Below are 17,323 nucleotides of genomic sequence, written 5' to 3'. Positions count from 1 at the left end.
CTATTCCTTCAAGAGGGAAATCATGATTGGAAAGGTAGAGAGATAGCAAAAGGAGAAGAAGACCATCAACCAGGTGGGTTGATACTGTGACTGCAGCAGTGGACTGGAGTGTGTCAGAGATGGTGAGGACGGCACAGGACAGAAAAGGGTTGAGACCTGTTGTTCATAGAGTGGCTAACAACACCTTATACACTCTCTCGCTCTAAAACCTCTCTTTTCCCCCTTCTTAACTTGAAATGCTAACCTCTGTGGTGATGTCTTTGCCACCATATCTCTAGTTGATTCTTCTGAGTTGAACTTCATCTGGAGTTTCCAATACTTCAATCTCAGCACGACCCAACACTAAGCCCAACCTCCCCACGTCAGCTTCTCTCTCTAGTTTAACTTTCTCAAGAATACCATCTTTATGTCTATTCCACTTGAAAAGCACTGTCATCTGCTTGGAGACCGACAAACAGATGGGGTCAGTCACTGAGGCAGAATGGCGTCCCTCAGAACATTTCTCTCTATCAGTATGTGGCCCGGTGGTTCTCACCCAGGAGCCACTGTCAGACTTCAGATTTCTTTATTCTAACTTTGTATTTGATAAAAGTCTGAATGACTCTGAATCTGTAAATCTTACAGGTGGAGACTGCCTATCTTTCTCCCAAAAAGCCACTGGATTAAAAGTGCCAGAGAGGTACAGGCACTGGATTTGGATCAGCAGGGCAGCGCTATACGGACCACGCCACCATGGGTCCCTAAAGCAGAACAGATCACTAAGACACAGAGGATGACAGTGTTTAATAGCATCATCAGTACCTTAAAAAATGAAATATCAAGCCTTCAACATGTGCACACCATGAATCAGGCCATGAGGGAATCTGAAGACTGAAAGTTAAACAAGGTCCGTATCTGGTTTTAAGGAGCTCGTACTTTGGAAATAGACACATGTGTGCATCAACTGATCCTTCTAACAAATGGTGTAAGAACAGTGGTCAGAATCCTGTGGTACGAGCAGCTTGAGGGGGAATTAACTGGCTGGGGAGGGAGGCTGACAACCAGACAGCCTTCAACGTGGAAATAACACACAAGTGACTTGCAGGTGTGTAATCTGGGGCACCAGAAGAATGAGTGTGAGTGAATAAACGGCACAATTAGAAAGCTTAGTTTTAGCAGAACGAGAAAGAGTTTCACAAGACACAGACACGCACCAAAGGTCAGAGCTTTTAAACACTCATAGATTATCTAAGGTGAGCAATAAAAGATTCAACTTCTTTATAATTACCAGGTTATAAAACAATTCTGCTGAGACACTAAGAGTATGTTTCATTTCTAAGCACGTACACTAACACTACCTGAAAATTCTTAGGTCTTTGCTCACTGATTTATTCTTGAGATAGTATACACCTGCCATTAATCAAGGCATAGCCTTAACAATCGTTACAATAGATGACCAATAAAGCATCTCTACCTTTGATGTACAGAGAGTTCTTAATAACCAAGCAAAAGCAAAACAACAACAAAAAAAATGAAACCGAAAATCCAACTTGAACTTGAAAGCACTGCTGTCAAGTGATTCTGACTTATAGCAACTCGATGAGGCAGAGTAAAACTTCCTCATGGGATTTCTAAGACTAATCTTTACGGGGCAAAAGCCCTCATCTTCTATCAAAGAGAGGCAAGGTTCAAACCACTGAAGTCCAGGTGGCGCAGTGGATAACATGTCTGGCTGCTAACTGAAAGGTCTAAGGTTCAAATTCACCAGCTGCTGAGGGAGAAGGATGGGCATCTCCTCTCATAAAGGTTTACACCTTCAGAAACCCAGTGGAAGGTCGTTATGAATCAGAAGTGGCTTGACACAAATTTGACGGTACACACATAAAAAAAAAAAAAAAAAGATTATTTTTTATTTTCTCCTTTACATTTTTCTTTTTCATTTTCATTTTAACAAGCAAGTATTTCTTCAGTGGTTTCTGTATTTTAAAGAAAGAGTCTACATTTGCAGTAGTAAATGTGAAATGCACACTTTGGTAAAGACCAACTTACATCTCTTAAACTATATGAAACAAGACAATTTTTGTTTTATTCCTCAATTAAAAACACACTCACATTGTATAAAAGCATCTGCCTAGCTTTTATAGATTCTTTCAAGCCAAGATTAACTAACAATAAAATGACTTCCAAGAGCAGATAAAATAAAAAGCCTCATTGGCATAAGCACATCGATTCTTCTCCAGCTTCTATGACGGAGACTGCCATGGGCACCACAGGGACTGGACAATGACACAACTGTCAGAGGAGAAGGAGCTACCGGTTTAAGTTTGTTCCATGACCCCACTCTCTCACGTTAATATGACTCACAAAGTCATACAATCAGTGCGGCGCAGAAAGTCAGCTTCCTTTGAATGGTGTGGCATCGTGCCATCTGAATTTCCCCTTTTCTCACTTGTAAACTTATCAGCAGTGACCTTGATGCCAGTTTTAGCATCTTATCATCAGAAATCACACTGGTCTTCACACAGTTTTGGAGCTGCCGGCTTTAGCTCAGTAACAACAACCTAACACCCTCCCATTGTGAGCGCAGTGTTATTGCTGCTCCTTCAGCAATGTCAACCATGTGGGACGGGAGAAGACCACCTGTGGAACATTTCTGGTGGAAGATATAAGTACAGGGTCCTTTAAGGCGCGAGTCCATAGCAGCTTGTAAGGACAAACTGTTCCACACTCATGCCTCCAACGGCCACAGTGTACTTCCAGGCTGGGTTACCTAAAAGACAGACCCTCTTGTCTGCTTCTCATACTCTTCTTTCCTCACTCCATCCAGGGACACTCTCTCCTTGGAGAACTTCTGTCCCCTAATGGTCCTCCCACCTGAGTGTGTCCTCCCCTCAGCTGAGTCCCATTCCTGCAGGATGTCATCACTTAAGACATTCTCTCCTGAGGGGACCAGGTCCGGCTCTTTGACTCTGGCTTCTAAAATAACCACAATAGTCAAGATACTTGCCTTTGTTTTCCAAAGTAGTTGAGTAAGGAGGGGATACACAGACCACATACCTGGCAATAACCTTCAGCAAAGAGTGGGATCAAATGTAGTCATGCCTATTCATTGGTTGAACTGACTATAACTATGAATCAAAGCTCAAGTAATGAATATTCATGGGATCCCAAGAGGGCAGGACCTTAATGTGCTCTCTTTGGGGCCTCTTGGATTGGTGAGAACATCCATGCGTGGGGGAGGAGCAAGACCTTTAGGACAATGACAGCCCCATGCTGGGAACTCTCCCAGACCTTGTCTAATGCATCTCCTCACGTGTGTCCCTCCAATAAATGGCTAACTCTAAGCACAGGGCATCATTTCTGTGAGTTCTGGAGTCGATTATTGAACCTACAAAGAATGGTGAACACCAGCAGAGGCTGGAGTTTACTTATTTGACAGAGCCTAGAAAGGCAGACTTCTCACTTGTAGAGACCTAACACTGGGTGGTTAAGGACAGAGAACGTATCACATGGGTGGCAGGTGTACAAACAGTAGGAAGTAAAGATGGGAATTATTTTCACATTTTTAAAATCAGCCTGTTCTGCATGTGTCAGAAAGTGGGACGGCAGCCTTTCAATCCTTGCGGTTCACTGGCCAGTGAAATCCAGGCTTGCTCTCGTCCCATTTCAGCCATATGCAGGCCAGATGGCCTAGATACCAAGTGGAGAGTGTCATCCACTGTCACAGAGTCAATTCAAACTCACAGTGATCGATCACACAGGGCGGCCTAGAACTGCCCCCTAGGGGTTTCCAGAGCTATAATCACTTCTGTTTTAGTTTCCCAAAGTTTTTAATCTTTACAGAGGTAAAAAGCCTCATCTTTTTTCTGTAGAGCAAATGGTAGCGTCAAATCACCAACTGTTTAATGAGCAACCCAACACTTTTTTTGTAAGGTCTAAGGTCATTGAAATAAAGAGCCTCGAGACATCTAGGGTCACATTGAGCTGCGGCTGCTTTGAGAGAAGTCTTTAGAAATCACCACCATGGCGGAAGACGTTAAGACCAAAATCAAGAACTACCGAACCGCCCCTTTTGATAGCCGCTTTCCCAACCAGAACCAAACCAAGAACTGCTGGAAAACTACCTGGATTTCCACCGCTGCGAGAAGGCAATGACTGCCAAAGGTGGCGATGTCTCCTTGTGTGAATGGTATCGGCGCGTATACAAGTCCCTCTGCCCCCTGTCCTGGGTGTCAGCCTGGGATGACCGCAGGGCAGAAGGCACATTCCCTGGGAAGATCTGAACTGGCCCACCTTACCTCTCTGCCAGAATCTTAAATTGTGACTTAACTAATAATAAAAACTTACTGGAAAAATGTAAAAAAAAAAAGAAAGAAAGAAAGAAAGAGCCTCTTGGCAGCTTTGGCCTGAACTGTGTTTCCCAATTCAATTTTACCAGAGTCTTAATGGGAAATTGCTCCGTCATTACCCAACAAGTTCAACTAGTACATGGGACCAAAATACCACATGAAGGGACACGGGGGGTTTATTTGTGGCTGCATAAGGTCTTATGGTTCCAGTTGAAGCATTTTTAAAGATGCAATGGATAGACTTACAGGCTTCTTTGGTTCTGAAGGGTAGAATGAGCTCTTCTTCTGCAACCAATGTCCCCCTTTCTCAGGACTGTCAGCCAGAAAGACCATAAGGCACAGAGGAGTCAGGTTCCAAGCAGACCCCAGGACACTGAAGTAGCAGACAGACCAATAGTATTTGCCTTCCCAGCTCAAGGTTGCCCATAGCATATCAGACAGAAGAGAGCTATACTCAACGGGATTCACCAGAGCTTTCTTCTGAGACACCTTGGGTAGGTTCAAATTTCCAGTCTTTTTGATCAGCAGCTATGTTTACTAATCACACCGTCCAGGAACTTCAATGAGTATATAAAATGTTAAAAATAAAACAAACACAAAATACTGCCATAGAGTCAATTCTAACTTGTAAAGGCTGCACAGGGCTGAGCAGACCTGCCTCATACATGAGGATTCCAAAGTTATGATGTTTTACCATAACTGATTATCGCAACGTTCACAGAATGGCTGGTGGGTTTGAACACTCAGCCTTACTCTTAGCTGCCAATTACTTAATGACTGTACCACCCAGGCTCCTAGTGAGTCTACAACCACTCCAAGTTGTCTTGTTCTTCAACATGCGTTGAATTGCACAGAAGGTCAAGCAGAGTAGATTCAAGGAGCTTCCTCACTAGTCTCTGGAATTGCCTGCTCACTAGAAGGTCTCAAATTAGCTTTGTTCCTGACTGTGAGGTTGAAAATTCATAGAAACACATTGTGGGTTCAACAAACTCAGTGATGAGCGGAAGAGAATGGTTATTTTATCAATGAGGAGGAAAGCATCATTCTTTATTCTAGAATTTATTCTCTTCCTATCTAGGTTAAAAAAGAAATGGGAGAAAAGGCAGAGTAATGACCACATACTCAAATACTAAGGAGAAAATGAACAAGGCTGCCTTTAGAAATCATCTTATTTCAGTCCAAAGAGGAAAAGGAACTTTTTACAAAATCACTCAGCTATGAAGCAAGATAGGAGCACTTGAGAGGAAAAACAAAGGGCTACACTGATCTTGGTGAAAGAGAAGAATTTCCAGAGAAAAGCTGCCATTTTAATAGCTACAGCTCAAAAGACATGAACGGTGATGTTGGAAGAAAAACAGGAGCACCTCCAGAGGAAGAGGTACAAACACTACAGGCACACCTAGGAGATGCACTTGGTTCTGTTCTAGACCCAGTACAGCGAATGTCACAACAAAGCCAGTCATACTGTAAAATGAACGTAGGCCGTATGAAGACGGCCAAGCCTGCCTTGTACTAAATCCACAAAGTGTAACCATCACCATCAACAACAACTGCAGCATGGAACTAATTCCTATAAGGTCAGGCATGGTCGCCCACATCATTGCACCTAATTCTACTACTTCCAACACCAATCTCACTTCTCTGCTGGGTCCGAAATCCACAGCAATGATGACTTGACAGAACCATACTCGTGCTTATAGGGTTGACTATGGAAATTAACTGGCGATATTCAAGTTGGCAGCGGGATGCAATCCCTAAGTCAGTCAGCTTCCCAAATGTGGTTACAGGTCCTTGGTCCTTCAGCCTCGCAGCTTAGGTCAGGGTTACAAAGATCCTTTAGTCTCACCAATTATGGTGCCTTCTCTCAGGCCTCTAGGAAGCTTGGGTGCAGGCCTCTGGCTCTGGCTTCATGGGGCAGAAGTGCCAAGTCAGTTTCATCTCATGTTGGTCTCTTGTCCTCTGCTGAGGCTGCTGTTGCCCTCACGTAGATCCCAGGTCTGGCTGGTGCAGGAATCTCTGACACTGAAGGATGCATGCTACTTCAACTTCCTTGTCAATGTAGAGCTTCCTAATTTCTGCTGTAGAATCAGTTTACTGGTGAGATTAGCCAATTCCCTGTGGACACACTAACGCACCCTATTTGATCCTGCCCATTCATGTCACACTATCAAAATCAATAGCTAGAAAGGCCATTTGGAACAATAAGCCCTTGACCACACACATGAACTTTTTTGGTTTCAAAAAGCATAGAAAAGTTATGCTTACAATACATTGTAGTCCAGTTAGTGTGTGATGTATGTTGTTGTTGTTTTTATGTGCCGTCAAGTCGCTTGCGACTCATAGCGACCCTGTGTACAACAGCCCTAAACCCTGCTCTGTCCTGTGCCAATCGCACTGTCTCCGACACACACATCCCGATTACCCCAGTCACTGAATCAATCCACCTCATAGAGGGCCTTCCCCTCCTGCGCCGTCCCTCCACCCTCCCAAGCATGATTTCCCTCTCCAAGGACCTGTCCCTCCTTATAACATGTCCAAAGTATGTCAGACGGAGCTTCAGAATCCTTGCCTCCAAAAAGTACAAGACACTGAGAATTACCAAAATGTGATGCAAAGAACCAAAATGAATCCTACAGACTACTGTAAAAATGGCACTGACCAACTTGTTCAACACAAAGTTGCCACAAATCTCAAACTGTAAAAAACACTGGATTCAGCACAATAAAGCAAAGCTCAAAAAAAAAAAATGAAGCATGCCCATACTCGGAGGTCCGTAAAGACAACACACAGGCTTTTAATTATAGCAGCAACTGAGAAGTGCCCTCCTAGAGACTTGGGCAGCTGGCCTGCAGTTACATAAGATGAGGACAGACCCGAGGGTGGAAAGCAGCAGTGTACACACCCGAGTCACCGTGAGTGCTTCTCAGTGGCGCTGAGGGTTCAGGGAAGCTGGTGAGAGGTTCATTACCGGAAGGAACAAGTCTGAGAACCTTGTAGCCTCACGACTCCACAGGAAAGTGGAGAAGAAGGGAGTTATGAGATATTCAATACAGCTGACCCCAGCAGCCCAGGGCAGGCCTGATCAAACGTACCTCCTGGTGGAACCACCCCACCAAGTCTTAAAACAAATTAACTTGAGGTGAAAAAAGAATATTCCCTCTCCTCTTTCATGCTGTTTTCTTTAACATAAATACTGCCAAAAACTTGCTTGTTTGAGCTGGAACAGTGTCTGATATATACCGTGGTTTCTTAGTAGAACAGCTATAGGAGCTGAGGGGTTGCTGGAGACAGTAAAAGTTCCTGGCACGTGACTTTTAGTTTTTAAACCGCACTAAACAAGGTCACTATCCTGTCCTCCAGATACAAGAATCAATATTGGGCACCTGCTTTTGAGAGAGTCGGACTGCCAATCCAGAGCCACATAACAGAATAATACGTGTGGATTATTCCACTCATTTCTTGTACTCTGCAGCTCCTTCTTGATTTTGAAAGGGTATAGAAGTATAGGGCACTCTGGTGGCCTAGTGGCAAGAAGCTGCACTGCAATCCCCGAGGCCACCAGCTGCTCTGTGGGAGAAGGATGGGCAATCGCGATTTACTGCCTCTGAAACCACTGCAGAGTCAGCTGTTGGTCGGTTCTGACTTGATGGTACACAACAACAACAACAACAACAACAACAACAAAATAACATATAAATATAAAAAAAGTTAAAAGAGCAAAATACATATGCTGCTGTTGTATACCATCCAGACCCATAGCTGACCCTCCAGCGGGTTTTCAGAGGCGGTTAATTATATGGGAGGAGACTGTACATCCTTCTCCCACGAGCCATTGGTGGATTTGAACTGTATGCCTTCACGATTGCAGCACAGCTTCTTGACACTAGGCCACCATGTTGTTGTTGTTAAGTGCCGTCGAGTCAAGTACAACTCATAGTGACTCTGTGAACAAAAGACCTAAACTCTGAACTATTATTGTTTCTCTATGTTCATAGAGTTTCCAGAGGCATGTGGTTTAGGAAGTGGATGCCACTCCTGCTTCCAAACCTGAATCAATCTGGGAGCTCCAGCAAACACTGTCCACGATGGGTAACTACTATGTGTTTGACACACCCATGGCACAGTATTCAGCATCACAGCAACTCCAAGTTATTTCTAGTATTGTATTACTCCAAGTAATACAAAAGTAATGAAAAGTTACCCTATTGGTTAAACATAAAAGTAATGATAACCTACCTTATTTGTTACATAATTTAAAACCTGTCCACTGATACAGAAAAGAAACAAAGGAGACCCTCTAAGGAACAGGATGGGTACACAGTTGGAAGGATGTTTGCTCCCTCACAGGTTTATTTTACTTCACAGGTTGGAGTCAGGCTTCCTGTTGGGGCCCCAGGCAAGGAAAAGATGACTGAAAGCTAAAGTGGCCGTTAACAACCAGAGTGGAAGGGAAAGCCGCAGACCATTCCTTGAGACAGGCCAAGAAAGCTCATTTCAAACAGCTCAGCATCAGGTGCTGGAAGAAATGAATTCCCAAGTAACATGAAGTGTGCGTGAAAACAACTCTAAACCCTTCACAGGGGACTGTGGAAGACCCTGAAAAAAAAACACCCATGCTAAGGGAGCTCTGGTGGCTCAAGGGTAGGAATGGCACTGCCCGGGCAAAGGTACAGAGTTTGAATCCACCAGTTGCTCCACGGGAGAAAGAAAGATGAGCAATCCCCTCCTGTGCAATGGACTGCCTGGGAAAATCCACTGGAGGGTCAGCTATGGGTTTGCTCCGACTTGATGGTTCACAACAATAATAAGAACAAAAGGGAGCACTGGTTATGGGTGTTATATTACAGAAATTATTCTATAAGGTGGGAAAAATATTGAGGCATGATGAGAAACAAAATACTTAAAACAGTTCCTCAAATAAATGGAAATACCACTTTGTAAAGAGCTTTGGTGTTGGAGAAGAGTGCTGAGGGTGCCATGGACTTCTAAGAAAACAAACAGATTCATCCTAGAGAGGGTTAAACCGGGCTGCTCCTTGGAGGCAAGGATTCTAAGGCTTTGCCTGACACACTTTGGTGATGTTGTAAGGAGGGACCGGTCCTTGGAGAGGGAAATCATGCTTGGGAGGGTGGAGGGACAGCGCAGGAGGAGAAGGCCCTCTGGGAGGTGGATTGATTCGGTGACTGGGGCAATCGGGATGAGTGTGTCAGAGACAATGAGATTGGCACAGGACAGAGCACAATTTAGAGCTGTTGTACATAGGGTTGCTATGAGTCGCAAGTGATTCGATGGCACATTAACAACAACAACTTTGTAAAGGTATGAAGTTAAAAGGGTCTTCTTGTTTCTCTTACTACTAACAACAATTAGTTGGCGGCAAGGTTATTCAAGATTCTAAGAGCCTTTCCTTCCAAGTCCTTGAGGCCCATATCTGTTCCACTGCACAGGAAAACAAAATAAATTTTAAAAGTAAAACAAGATTCGACGGTACACAACAAGAAAAGAAAAAATAATTTTTTTTTTAAAAGTAAAAGAAGTCCCTCAGAGCTGAAACTCAGCCTCAAATAAATCTCATCTCAAAGTAGAAGCTCTCTCAAGAACAGATTTGATGACATAGTGACCAGACCAGATGAGTTAAGGGATAATGTCAAGGTCACCCCACATGAAGAAAGCAGTAAGCCATTAAAAAGACAGGAAGGTGGCAGGGGGAAGACCAAAACAGATGTCAGAAGAGACTCTGGAAACTTGCTTGGGAGCACGTTTAGAGAAGTTAAAGCAAAGGGCAGAAACAATGAAAACAGAGAGCTGCAGAGATAATTTAAAAGGGTAGCTCAAGAAGACAAAGTTAAGTATTATAATAAAAATATGCAAAGACTTAGGTATAAAATGAAAGAGGAAGAACATGCTTGTTAAGCTGAAAGAATAAAAAAAACCCGAAAGATTCTGTAGGCGAAATAATGGACGGCACAAGAAGCATCAAAAGAAGACGAAAAATATACACAGAGATGCTATTTCTAAAGGATTGGTTGATGCTCAGTTGTTTCAGGAGGGAGCAAGTACCGAAGGCATTAGTGAAAAATAAGGTCTCAAAAACTGACAACATCAAGTAAAGTTTTTTTTAAAAGTAGTTGCAGCTCTGGATGTGCTCACTCATTCATACCCAGAAACCTGAAAGACAAACTACCCGGCCAACCAACTGGTAGAGATCCATATTTGTGCCCATCCCAAAGAAAGGTGATCCAATGGAGTGCAGAATTTATCTAACAATGCTATTAAGATCACATTCAAGTAAGTTATTGTTGAAGATAATGTTAAAATGGCTGGAGCAACACATCAATTCAAGCTGCCAGAAATTCAAGCTGGATTCAGAAGAGGCCATTGGAAGAGGGGCATTATTGTTGATGTGAAATGGATCTTGGCTGAAAGCAGAGAATACCAGAAAGATGTTTACTTGCATTTTACCAACCGTGCAAAGGCTTTCAACTGTGGATCAAAACAAGTTACAGGTAGCACTGCAAAGAACAGGAATTCCAGAACACGTCATTGTGCCCATGCAGAACCAGTACAAAGGCCAAGAAGCAGTCATTCACATAGAACAACGGAAAAGTACATAATTTAAAATCAGGAAGCACGTAAGTCAGGGCAGTGATACTTCACCTTACCAATTCAATCTGTATGCTGAGCGACTAAGTTGAGAAGTTGGACTACAGAAGAAAGTGGCATCAAGATTGGTGGAAGGGTTCCCAACAATGTGAGCTCTACAGTCGATACAACCTTGCTTGCAGAAAACAAAGACGACTTGAAGTACTTATTGACAAAGCTCAAAGACTACAGTTTTCCATATGGATTGCACTTCAACATTAAAAAAGAACAACAACAATGCAACCAAACGTAAAAAACTCAAACCCCAACAAAACCTTCACAATAAATTAACATAATGATCAAAGAGAAAAGTTCAAATTGTCAGTGATGCCATTTTACTTGGAACTACAATAAACATCCACATAACAGAGTCAAGAAATCAAATGTACACAGTCAATAAAGAAACAAAAAAATACAATTAATATTATACACACACACACACAAGAAATCAAACTTATCAAATTTGCTCTCTAAAGTGCTAAAAAGCAAGGATGTCACTTTAAAGACTAAGGTAGGCCTGACCCCAAGCCACCACATTTTCAGTTGCTTTTTTCATGTGAAAGTTGGACAATGAATAAAGAATACCAAAAAAAAAAGAATCGATGCCTTTGAATTGTGGCGTTGGCAAAGAATTTTTAGTATATCATATACTACCAAAAGAACAAATAACTATGTCTTGGCAAAAGTGCAATCTGGGTGCTCCTTGGAGGCAAAGATGGTGAAACTTCGTCTCACATACTTTGGTCATGCTGTTGAGAAAGGCCAGTTGTTAGAAAAGGACATCATGCTTGGAAAAGTGGAGTGTCAGTGTATGAAAGGAAGTCCCTCAACAAGGTATGCTGGCACAGTGACTGTTAACAACGGGCTCAAGTATATCAGAGATATTGAGGAGGCTACAGAATAGGGCAGGGTTCAGATCTGTTGCTCACAGAGTCACTATGAGTCTTAGCCAATCCAGTAACAACCAAAAGAGCAAACAAGTCAGTCCTGGAAGAAATGAGTCCAGAATGTTCCTTAGACACAAGGATAGTAAGACTTCACTTAACATACTTTGTGCATGTTACGAGGAGGGACCAGTCTGTAGAAGAGACATCAATATTTTAAGAGCCGCAAGTTAGTGAAAGATAGTGAGAACCTCAACAAGCTGGGCTGACACAGTGACCGCTGTGGCGGCTTGAGCACGGGAGATATCATTAGCATGGTGTAGGATTTTATCCTGCTGTACACAGGGTCCCCAAGTGTCACAGCTGCCTCCACAGCAGCTAACTATAACGTGTACTTTTTTGTTGTTATTGTTTGTAAACATGGTGATTTTATTAATGTTGGGTGTTTTTGGTTTTGATTTTTTTTTATTATACCCAACTCTCTTTTCGGGGAGGGGTGGGGTAGAGGTCACCCCCCTCAGGGCCCAGCGTGCCCATCGTCGCTGCTTCCTGCATCTTCTTCTTGCATCTCCTCCTCCTCCTCCTCCTCCTCCTCCTCCGGCTCCTCCGGCTCCTATAACATGTGTACTTTGAGCAGCACTGAGTTTCACTTCTAAGCACAGTATCTAGCACACATCTGGTAAAAGTATGAATCCATATGATGAAATATTAGGGAACCATTTTAAAAAAAAAGTTTAAAAAATTGTACCCACTCATAAAAATACAAAGTAAGAAAATCTTAACAAAGTCAAAAAACCAAACCCAGTGCCATCAAGTGAATTCTGACTTCTGGTGACCGTCTAGAGGGTTTCTGCGACCATAAAGCTTAGGGCAATGGACTGTCCATCTTTCTTCTCTATAACGGCTGGTGGATTCAAACAGCTGACCTTTCAGTTGGCAGCCCAACAAGTAACGCCCTGTGACACCAGGGCTCCATCTTGTTGTTATTAGATGCCACTGGAGTTAGCTTGGACTCTTTTTTTTTTTATTTTATTGTTTTTGTGTGAGTGTACCATCAAATCAGATCTGACTGGTACAGGAGGAGACTGTCCCTCCTTCCCCGGCAGAGCATCTGGTGGATTTGAACCGTGCGCCTCTGGGATTGTAGTTGCAGCTCCTTACCACTACTGTGTCATCCTCACAATCTCTGCTGCGCATAAGTCCACTGTTGTCGTCACAGTATCAATCCATCTCATTGAGGGCCTTCCTCATTTTCACTGAATCTCCACTTTTCCAAGCAGGATATCCTTCACCAGAGACCGGTCACTTCTAAGAGCATACCCAAAGAATGCGGAAGGAAAAAGCAAAACACAAAATAATATAATACTAATTATATATGTTGTTGTTGTTAAGTGCCATCAAGTCATAGACGACTCATAGCGACTCTATGAACGAAAGACCTGAACACTTGTATAACTTTCATTGTTTCTCCAAGTTCATAGGGTTTCTGGAGGCAAGCTACTTCAGAAGTGGATGCCACATAATAAAGTGGGGGAGGGGTCGGGAAGGGGGAGGGAGGAAAACGTGCAACAAGGAATGAGTGAAAATCTAATAACTTTCATTAAAATCACAATTAAAATTCAAAAATTTATAAAAATACTAATTATAGAATATACACATTGACATACACAAAAATATGAAATTAATTAAATGCAGAGGAATGTGATCTTTTCATCCTTACAATTTTCTCTTTCAGAAGTTTCTACACACACACCCCCCCTACACAATTTCACTGGGTTAAGTACATACAACACACTCAAGTCTATACCAGGTTTGCTCTTTCCCTTTCTAGAATTTCCCCTTGTTTTCAATTTCATTTTTCTTTATCTGCAGTCCTACAAGTCTTTAAGCAATAACTTCTCAGAATAGAAGAGCTTTCCACAGCTGCTTTTAAACTGTCTAGTACCTTCCCGGAAGGCTAGGAAACATCTAGTTCTCGAGGTGGATGTGGTTTTATAAAGAAGTCAGGACATAAAACATAAAAGTAACCTACATCCTATAGGATCAGATTTTTCACCTCTGCAGGAATTAAGGGGATTTGATACAATTGTATCTTGAGTGTGAATAATCTTTTACTTCTAAACCTGGTTGCTGGAACACAATGTCACAGCACCTATTGATCCAGGTGAAAATTAGGTGCAGTCTGCAGGAGGTGAACCCCACTTCACCCATACTTCTCAGGTATCCCAGGCATTCACTGTTCCTGACTTTCATCTATTATTTAAATTGGACACTATATCCCAGTCTGAAGCCTGAAACTCAATCAATGTCATGTGAGTAAGAGCATTATTCTGCACATTCGCTGTGGACAAACCCTTTCAGAGATACCCTAACCCTCACTCCTGGGGCTGCCTGGGGAAGCCTGAAGCACAGCTGTGACGGACTCCTTCCAAAAACTGCTCTTCACTACGCGTTGCTGAATCTTCTATCCCCACTCAGTACCTCTTGCCCTAAACCCCAAAGCCCCAAGACCCTAAATTCTGACTCCCCCAGCCCCAGATTCTGCCTCACCATATTTCTTTCTCTTGTTCAATCCTCAGTCCCTTTGCCCATTCCTGACACCTGCCATGGCCAGTTGTCACTTTCACTTAAGCCATAGTCTATGAAATTCACTCTCACCCCATCTCAAATCTCATCCTAGTCCCACTTCCCCATTCCTGGGGATCCGACACCCAAAGGCCCTGGCCGGGAGGAGTCCCGGGCGGTGTCCCGCCGCAGGCTGCTGGCCAGGTTTCAGGAAGCCGCACTGACCCAAGCTGGGCTCTGCACAGACTCGGGGATCCGGGACCCCTAGGCCCTCCCCCACTCACCGGCCGCGTCGGGGCTCCCTCCACGTCTTGGGGGGCGGGCCTGGGAGCCGGTGGCAACTGTAGGCTGGACCAGTAGATACTCGAGACGTGGGGCGGGCCGAGGCCCAAGGGCCGGGAGAGAGCTGGGCGTGGCGGGCCTGGAGGGGCAAAGGCGCAATGACGAGCAGACGGGGAGGGACTGCAGCCGGAGAGGCGGAACCTGGGCCCAATGACCAACCGGAGGGGCGGGACTGAAGCCGGAGAGGCGGGGCCTGGGCCCAATGAAGCACAGGGGGGCGGGAATTGAGCCGGAGAGGCGGGGTATGAAGCCAATGACGCGCAGGAGGGGCGGGGCTGCAGCCGGAGAGGCGGGGCCAAGGGGCAATGGAGCGCAGACGGGGCGGGATTGCAGCTGGGGAGGCGGGGCCTGGACGTGATGACTTTTAGGTGGGGCGGGACTGCAGCCGGAGAGGCGGGGCCTGAACACGGTGACACTCAAGTGGGACGGGACTGCCGCCAGAGGGGCGGGGCCTAGACTCAATGACGCGCAGACATAGGTGAGATCCCTGCGGTAGAGGCGGGTCCTCTCGCACTTTCTGAATCCCAGCTAAACTCTGCTGGAGGGTCTCAGCTGGTAGGGACGGGTCTGAAGAAGGTGGGCTGTTGCTAGGAGCTGAAGTGATCAGTGGGAGAGCCAGCCATTCCACCATCCTGGTGCGGGAGGCAGAGCCTTGCTGGACTGTCATGCCGAATGGAGGGACAGGGACCTAGACTGGAATAGGCTCCTTCATTTTCCATCCTTTCAGGACCAGGTCTCAACTTTCTGGTCAATATATCTTGTTTTAAAGCTCTCTTTCATAGTTTAGTCCTTAAGGGAGTTGCCCTGCTAACCCAAAGATGGCGCTTCTCTTGCCATTTCTAAACCATCATCAGCTCTTAGGGAGAAAGATGAGCAATCTCCTCTCCTGTGTCCAAAACCCCACTGGAGGCACAGAAATAGGTTTTCCGATCTTAACAAGCTCAATCCAATGTATGGCTACAACCTGAGGTCCAATTAAGGCCAAAGCATTTACAGTGGTACTATACAATGGTGTATAACTGTAACAGTTCAACTTCTAAATTTCTGTGAAGACCTCTTTAACATACTCCAGTCATACAAGGCTCCTTGTCACCTCCCATCAAAAAGGCTTTGCTCTGACTGCTCCCTCAACAAGAAGAAAACACAAGCAAGCACAAAGTCCACTACCATCTAACTGACCCTAATGTGTATCTAATTTATTAAAAGTCAGGGACCTCTCCAAAATCCTAAAGAGCAATGATGTTATTTGAAAGACTAAGGTGTGCCTGACTCAAGCCATAGTTTTTCCAATTACCTGCTGTGCATCTGAAAACTGGACAATGAATGAGGATGGCAGGAAAAGAATTGGTGTCTTTGAATTGTGGTATTAGAGAAGAGTGCTGAATATCCCATGGCCTGCCGAAAGAAAAACAGGTATGTTTTAGAGAAAGTGCAACTAGAGGCAAGAATGACGAAACTTTGATTCACATACTCTGGAATGTAGTTAGGAGAGGCGATTCTTTAGAGAGAGACACCGTAGTTGGAAAGACAGAGGGTCAGTGAAAGAGAAGACACTCAATGAGATGGATTCATACAGTGTCTGTGGCAATAGGCTCAAGTTTGTTGCAGATGATAAAGATGGCATAGAATAGGACAGAGTTCCGACCTATTTTTCATAGGGTTGTTGTGAGTTGTACTCAGCTCAACAGCACCTAACAACAAATCTAATTGATTCCAACTATAGAACAGAGCAGAACTCTCCCACAAGGTTTCCAAGGCTTTAAACATTTACTGAAGCTGACTCCTCACCTTTCTCTTACAGATTGGGTTCAAACCTCTGCTCTTTTGGTTTGTCGCGTAGCTTATTCCACTATTTTCTGCTGTTTCGGGGGAAGGGGGTGGTTCCACAACCCTTAAGTGCCAAGTCTTAATCTGTTTTATCCAAAATGTCAGCAGTTTTAATCCATCTGTAGTTCTGGGTAGAAAGAAGTGAAGTCTCTTCCCCAGGGATCCCAATGGAAGGAAGGTCATGAGTTGCAATCAGCTCAGTCACAATGGATTGTGTTTTGTGGTTTTGTACCCCTACTATCTAAAACAGCATTTGATCCACAGTGAGCAAGCAATAACTCTTTGTGCGGGGGGGGGGGGGGGGGAGGTGCTGCCTTCTCCCTTCCTCCGACTCAGATGAGTTTGAAGCCTTACAGTTCTGAGATGAGAGGGGGGGAAATCCCCAGATGGAGAAGGAGCTCCCACCTCCCTGGAGAGGGAAGGAACAAAAGACCTAATTACTTGGCAGAGGTGGTTTGTGCTTTCTAGACCTTGACGCTGTCATGGTGTGTAGCCTACATGTTGGCATTTGGTCTGCCCCACCTCCACATCTCAACCCACTATGATTCTGTGCACTCTTTCCTCACTCCTGCCATCCACTCTTGACCGTTTACTGCCAGGCATAGTGCCACTAGTATTGCCTCCTATCAAGGCTATAATCTGGTTGGCTACCTTTCACAATCTCCCCTTACCCATTGTTGTTAGAGGCTGTGGCGGTTATTGTTGTTAGTTGCCCTTGAATCAGATCTGAACCTT

General features: G+C 44.3%; 1 pseudogene; it reads left to right on the top strand.

Moving 5' to 3' along the window:
• Nucleotides 1-4,002: 4,002 nt before the first annotated feature.
• Nucleotides 4,003-4,262, top strand: LOC102876222 (annotated as a pseudogene).
• Nucleotides 4,263-17,323: the final 13,061 nt, after the last annotated feature.

Source organism: Elephantulus edwardii, unplaced genomic scaffold, assembly GCF_000299155.1.
Source record: "Elephantulus edwardii isolate Elephantulus edwardi_28Jun2011 unplaced genomic scaffold, EleEdw1.0 scaffold00121, whole genome shotgun sequence".
Lineage (NCBI taxonomy): Eukaryota > Metazoa > Chordata > Mammalia > Macroscelidea > Macroscelididae > Elephantulus > Elephantulus edwardii.
Note: the sequence above shows the minus strand (reverse complement) of the source record. Positions and strands in the feature narration are given on the sequence as shown.